The sequence below is a fragment of the Helianthus annuus genome, chromosome 1, assembly GCF_002127325.2.
Source record: "Helianthus annuus cultivar XRQ/B chromosome 1, HanXRQr2.0-SUNRISE, whole genome shotgun sequence".
Classification (NCBI taxonomy): Eukaryota; Viridiplantae; Streptophyta; class Magnoliopsida; order Asterales; family Asteraceae; genus Helianthus; species Helianthus annuus.
Genome location: NC_035433.2, coordinates 13644624 through 13652120, shown reverse-complemented (window position 1 = coordinate 13652120; position 7497 = coordinate 13644624).

The following is a 7497-nucleotide window of genomic DNA, read 5'->3' as shown; positions in this document are numbered from 1 at the left end:
AGAAATTATTGCGCAGCAGATGGCTGCTCAATTCCCAAATCTCTTGGCTCAATGGAACCAAGCCAACAACAACAACAATGGTACATGCAATTTCAAGAACTTTAACTCGGCTAAACCACTCAAGTTTAGTGGTTCTGAGGGAGCAACTGGGCTTCTTCAATGGTTCGAGAGCATCGAGAATACTTTTCGCCACGTGCAGTGTCCGGATAATCGCAAGGTCGAGTTTTCTTCAAGCGTGTTTCAGAAGAGGGCTCTTACATGGTGGAATGGGGTAATGAGAGACCGTGGTGCAGAAGTTGCTCTAGCACAGACGTGGGCTGAACTTAGAGCTCTTATGATGAGGGAGTTTTGTCCTCGTCATGAGCAACGAGCGTTGGAGAAAGAGTTTGATGATTTGAAGCAAGATAGTGGCAAGCACAGGGCATATACTGATAGGTTTGAGGAGTTGAGTCTACTTTGCCCGACTATGGTCGCCCCACTCGACAAGGCTATCGAAAGGTACATCGACGGCCTGCCTGACTCGGTACAAGACATTATCACTGGTAGCAACCCTACCACACTCCGTCAGGCAATCGAGTTATCAGCGACATTGACTGAGTCGCAGATTCGGAAGAATAAATTACACAGGAAGGGTGACAAGGGCAAGAAACAGTCATCTAACAAGGAAGATAGCAAGAAAGGTCAAAACAAGAAGGTAAAGGATTCTGGTTCCTCAAGGGGGTCAAGGAAGCGTAAGGCTTCCCAAAATTTTGCTGTCACTGCCCAAGCTAACCAGGCAGCCCCCAACCAAGCCGCACAGCCTCCAGCAAAGAAGCCCTATTTAGGAAGTGCACCTTTGTGCAATCGATGCAACAGTCACCATCAGCCGCAACATCAGTGTCGTTTCTGTACTAACCGTGGGAAGTCAGGTCATCTTGCCGATGTCTGTCGGTTTGCTCAAAATCGCGCAGTTCAGAACCCTTCTCAACAAGTTGCTCAGCCTCCTGCTCAGCAACAGGGTCAAGTTGCACGACCATACTACCCACCAGGTGCTTGTTATAACTGTTGGGATCTGACCCATTACAGAAACCGGTGCCCAAGACTAGCCAACCAGAATCAGAATGCAAACCAGAATCAGGCTCAGGCTCGAGGGCGAGTCTTCAACATGAATGCTCAAGAGGCACAAGCAGACAATGAAGTGGTGAACGGTACGTTCTTTATTAATAATCAGCCTGCATCTGTTCTTTTTGATTCGGCTGCCGACAAGATTTTTGTGTCATTGTCTTTTGAGCCAATGCTTCGTGTGTCTAGAACGAAACTAGGTAAACCTTTGACAGTAGAAGTTGCCAGTGGTGAACCCATTATTCTTGATTCTGTTCTCCGCAACTGCCAGTTGAACCTTAACGACCATATTTTTCCTATTGACCTCACGCCAATGCAACTTGGAAGCTTCGACGTTATAGTTGGTATGGATTGGTTATCTAAGCATCGCGCAGAGATAGTTTGTTCTGAGAAGATTGTTCGTGTGCCGCTGTCGACAGGCGAGATCCTACAGGTTCGTGGTGAGAAGCCTGCCGGTGGTCTCAAACTCATGTCTTGTTTTAAAGCACGGAAGTATCTACGGAAGAACTATGTGGCTTTCTTAGCACATGTTACAGCAGATAAAGGCAAGGGTAAGTCTATTTCAGATATTCCTGTCGTTCGGGATTATTTTGAGGTTTTCCCTGAAGAGTTACCTGGTCTACCTCCAGCACGCCAAGTCGAGTTCCGTATTGATCTCGTACCTGGTGCAAATCCCATTGCCAGAGCTCCATATCGTCTTGCACCGTCCGAGATGCAAGAGTTGTCTAAGCAGCTTCAGGAGCTCTCTGACAAAGGTTTTATCCGTCCTAGCTTTTCACCTTGGGGTGCTCCCGTTCTTTTTGTCAAGAAGAAGGATGGATCTTTTAGGATGTGTATCGATTATCGTGAGCTTAACAAGCGCACCATCAAGAATCGATATCCCCTACCTCGCATTGATGATCTCTTTGATCAATTGCAAGGCGCTTCCTATTTTTCAAAGATTGATCTGCGATCTGGATATCATCAACTTCGTGTGCATCAAGAAGATATACCCAAGACAGCTTTCCGTACTCGATATGGGCATTATGAGTTCACAGTCATGCCATTTGGTTTGACTAATGCTCCTGCTGTTTTCATGGACTTGATGAATAGGGTCTGCAAACCTTATTTGGATAAGTTCATCATCGTTTTCATTGATGACATTTTAATATATTCTAAGACGCGAGCTGATCATGAGCAACATCTTCGTCTTACTTTGGAACTCCTAAAGAAAGAGCAACTTTTCGCCAAATTCTCCAAGTGTGAATTCTGGCTTAAAGAGGTTCAATTCTTAGGACATATTGTCAACGAACAAGGTATTCATGTAGATCCCTCCAAGATTAGTGCGATTAAGGATTGGGATACACCTACTACTCCTACTGAAGTTCGTTCTTTTCTTGGTCTAGCGGGTTATTACCGCCGCTTCATTGAGAATTTCTCGAAGATTGCAGTCCCTCTAACTGTTCTAACTCAGAAGAACAAGCAATTTGATTGGGGATTCAAACAAGAGGAAGCGTTTCTGACTTTGAAACAAAAGCTTTGCGATGCGCCTGTCCTAACATTGCCTGAGGGCAATGATGATTTCGTCGTTTATTGCGACGCATCTAAATTAGGTCTTGGCTGCGTCCTGATGCAAAGAAACAAAGTCATAGCATACGCATCGAGGCAGTTGAAGATTCATGAGAAGAACTACACCACTCATGATCTTGAGTTGGGTGCAGTTGCCTTCGCTCTTAAGATTTGGAGACATTATTTGTACGACACAAAATGTGTGGTTTTCACAGACCACAAAAGTCTTCAGCATATCTTCAATCAGAAAGAGCTCAACATGAGGCAACGACGTTGGGTTGAACTTCTAAACGACTACGACTGCGAGATTCGCTACCATCCTGGTAAGGCGAATGTCGTAGCCGATGCTTTGAGTCGCAAGGAACGTACTAAGCTTCATTGTGTTCGTGTCCAATCTGTTATTCAAGCTCAATCCGATATCCAAGCCCGTATTTCTCAGGCTCAACAATCTTGTGTTTCACAAGGTTTGATGGATAAGGAATTTCCTTATCACATAACACCTGCCGTTGAACTGAAAGACAATGGATCATATTACTTCATGGACCGTTTGTGGGTCCCGAGCCAAGAAAATCTCCGTACCTTGCTTATGGATGAAGCCCATAAGTCTCGCTATTCTATTCATCCTGGCTCAGATAAGATGTATAAGGATCTTCGTGTTCAGTATTGGTGGCCTGGTATGAAGAAAGACATTGCCTTATACGTATCCAAATGCCTTACTTGTCTTAAGGTTAAGGCTGAACATCAGCGTCCTTCTGGTTTATTGGAGCAACCAGAGATCCCAGTTTGGAAATGGGAAATCATTACTATGGATCTCATTACCAAACTCCCGCGCACAAAGAAAGGTCACGATGCCATCTGGGTAGTCGTTGATCGTCTTACCAAGTCAGCGCATTTCTTGCCAATCCGTGAGGATTTTTCAGCTGACAAACTTGCTCAAATCTACGTGGATGAAATTGTAGCTCGACATGGTGTTCCTTTGATCATCATTTCTGACAGAGATGCTCGTTTCACTTCTCATTTTTGGAGAACCATGCAATCTGCTATGGGGTCCCAACTTAATCTGAGCACAGCCTATCATCCGCAAACGGATGGTCAATCTGAAAGAACAATCCAGACACTGGAGGATATGCTTAGAGGTTGTGTGATCGATTTTGGTGGTAGTTGGGATTCACATCTTCTATTAATTGAATTCTCCTACAACAACAGTTATCACTCCAGCATCGACATCGCTCCTTTCGAGGCTCTCTGTTGTCGAAAATGTCGTTCACCAGTCTGCTGGAATGAGATCAGCGAGGCTCAACTCACTGGACCTGCCCTCATTTTAGAGACAACAGATAAGGTTAAGAAAGTTCGTGATAACCTTCAGACAGCTAGAAGCCGTCAAAAGAGTTACGCGGACCTAAAACGCAAGCCCTTGGATTTTCAAGTCGGTGATCGTGTATTACTTAAGGTCTCACCTTGGAAAGGTGTGATCAGATTCGGAAAGAAAGGAAAACTTGCACCTAGATACGTTGGACCATTCAAGATCGTCGAAAGAATCGGTAAGGTAGCCTACAGACTTGAGTTACCTCCTGAACTTGGAAATTTTCATCCAACCTTTCACGTGTCCAATCTCAAGAGGTGTTTAGCTGATGAAAACCTCCACATACTGCTTGACAAAATTCGTGTTGATAAAACACTGAAATTTGTTGAAAAACCGGTGGAAATCATGGAACGTGAAGTCAAGTGGCTTAAACGCAAGCGCATTCCTTTGGTCAAGGTTCGCTGGGAATCTAAACGTGGACCCAAGTTTACTTGGGAATGCGAAGATCAAATGAAGGCAAAATATCCGCATCTTTTTCCACGAGTTTCCTCTAAATAATTTCGGGACGAAATTTCCACAAGTAGGGGAGACTGTAACATTTGTGCTTGTAATCATTATGAACAGTTCTATTATCAATAAAACAATGTTATTTGATCCCAATGTTTGTTTGGTTGTGTTTTACGTTTTTCATGTTTTGACTTTTGTTCAATTCCAAACTCTACATCGCTTGGAGTGAAGAAAGACGTGAAATTGATGAGAAAACCCTAACTCTCTCTCCTTTGGGCGATTTCTGTTCCTCACCATGAATCCTTCAGTTTTTTCTTCGTAATCTTATGTATAACAGTCTGTGATTAGAGTTTTTTCTTGGAACTCTATAACGAATTTGTTAGCATTAGTGACCGATCCAAAAACTAGGGTTTTTTTCTTTGTTTTTTCAAATCGCCGCCTTAGTAATCGTATTGATTCTCTGATTTGTTACCCTGGTTGTTATTGGTCGCGGTTAGCTGAGACTAATTTAGCTAGATTGATACTCTGGGTTAATAGATTAAGGGTTGAGATCTGATTCTGGGGTGTAAAGGACTAGGGTTTTTGTTTGCGTTTGGTTTTCTGGTTATCGGATTTGCTTGGTCTTGGGGTTTTGGAATTCGTGTTTTTGAGAGAGGTGTTCTTGTCGGCTGATTAGGGTTTGCTATTCTTTGTCGGCTGTGTAGAAGGGCTTTACGTGTGCATGTGAGTGTTGTTTCGCTGCATGGAGAAGAAGAGTGACTTTGATCCGGATCCTGATGGTGGGGGTGCTACGCCTGGTTCTGTGCCAATTAGAGAAATAGGGTTGAGGGTAACGAACATTGAAGGGAATAACTTGATGCCTAGGCGCGGAATGTATTCTACGTCGAATGTATCTATTCTGGATGGATTAATGAATATCTCAACGCCTGTTGACAATATTTATTCGACTGTCTCTAAGATTCCGAATGTGCCGGTTGGGGTAAGTGGCAGCATGCCGACGGAGAATAATGCTCATGTTGATACGGGTATAGGTGCTTCATCGTCCAATATGCAGCAGCCGGTGTCATATGCTAATGTTCTCCAAGCAAGGAAGGAGGAGGTTCGTGTGAACTTTAGGAAGATGGAATCGGATGAAGTGTTGGAAGGTGCTGAAGTGGTTATTCCGTTATCGTCAGTCAAGCAGGTAACGGAAAGATTTTCTAACACATTGTACGGTTATTTTCTGGGGAAACGCCTAGCGTTTCCGGTTGTGGATTATTTCGTAAAACAGAATTGGAAAAAGTATGGGCTGAATCGGCTTATGATGAATTCAAAGGGTTTCTTTTTCTTCAAGTTTAAGGATAAAAAAGGTATAGATCAGTTACTGGAAGATGGGCCATGGATGATTCGAAATGTTCCTATTATACTGAAAGAATGGTCACCTTCTGTTACGGTTGAGAAAGAAGAGATCACAACGGTTCCGGTGTGGGTAAAGATGCATGATGTTCCTTTGCCGGCTTTCACAGAAGATGGGCTTAGCTTGCTAGCATCAAGGATTGGCACTCCAAAGATGCTAGACTCTTATACAGCTACTATGTGCATGGAATCTTGGGGGAGAAGTAGTTTCGCGAGAGCTTTGATTGATGTGCATGCGAGTACCGATTTGAAAACTAGTATAACTATGGCTATTACATCGCTGGATGGTAAGAGTTTTACTAAGTCTGAGATAAAAGTGGAGTATGATTGGGTTCCGTTGAGATGCTCGGAGTGTTGTGTGTTCGGGCATGATAGTAAGTCTTGTCCAAAAAATCCAAAAGTAGCTGAAACGAATGGAAAGGACCAACATGGTGAGAAATTGGATGAAGGCGGATTTAAGGTTGATAAAATGAAGACTAAAAAAGGTGGCCAGCCGGGTATTATTATCAAAAATCAGAAACCAAAAATGGTATATCGTCCAGTGAATAAGTCTAAAAGTAATGGGAATAAGGCGTCTTCGTCATCTTCTCAGGTTCACGTGTCTAACCCGTTTGATGTCTTACAAACTGAAGAAGAGACGAACCAGACTGATGCCCCGAGTGAGGTGTTGGATAGTCTAAAGGATCCTATTTTTATGGATGCTGATGGTGATGGGAGTAAAAAGGCTAGAGCGAAAGGAAAATCCCAAACGTTTGAGGAGGTGTTTGCGGACGACGTTGGGGTTGACGATTTGCTAGCAGACATCCCCAAATTTTTGGAGAAATCTAACGGAGTTATTGGTTCTGAGGGTGCAAGCACACCCGGTCAAGAGGTTTCCAATGGGTAGTATCGGTGCTTGGAATATAAGGGGTTTGAACCACTCCCATAAACAAAAGGAGGTTCGGCAGGTTATTAATGAAAATCATCTTCAGGTTTGTGCGATTTTGGAGACTCATGTTGATGTTTCTAATAGTTCGGATGTGTGTAGGAAGGTATGTAGTAATTGGCAATGGCATTCTAATGCTAATAGTTGTGTGGGTGGTACTCGTATTATGGTTGGGTGGGATGATCAAAAAGTGGATGTTATGATTCTTGCTCAAACAAATCAGGTGATTCATACGCAGATTATATTTAAGCTGGATAAGAAGTCATTTTTTTGCTCTTTTGTGTATGCGGAAAATCACTATAGAGAGAGGCGTATGTTATGGGATGATCTATGTGGCCATCATTCTTTTATGCGTAGTAAACCGTGGGTGTTAATGGGGGATTTTAACGCAACGTTAGCTTTTGATGATACTTATACGGGTTCGTCTATGACGAGTATTGGGATGAGGGAATTCAAAGACTGTGTTAATGAGATTGATGTGTTTGATATTAACAGCTCTGGATTTCATTACACGTGGACGAACAAACAGAGAAGTGGTAAGACTATTTTCAGGAAGCTTGACCGGGTTTTAGGGAATGTGCACTTCACGGATGTATTTCCGAATGCGGGGGCCCGATTTATGCCTTTCAAAATTTCGGATCATACTCCTTGTGTTCTTATTCTTCCAAATGTGCAGCGGGATAAAGCGAAACCGTTTAAATTTGTAAACTTAATTGCT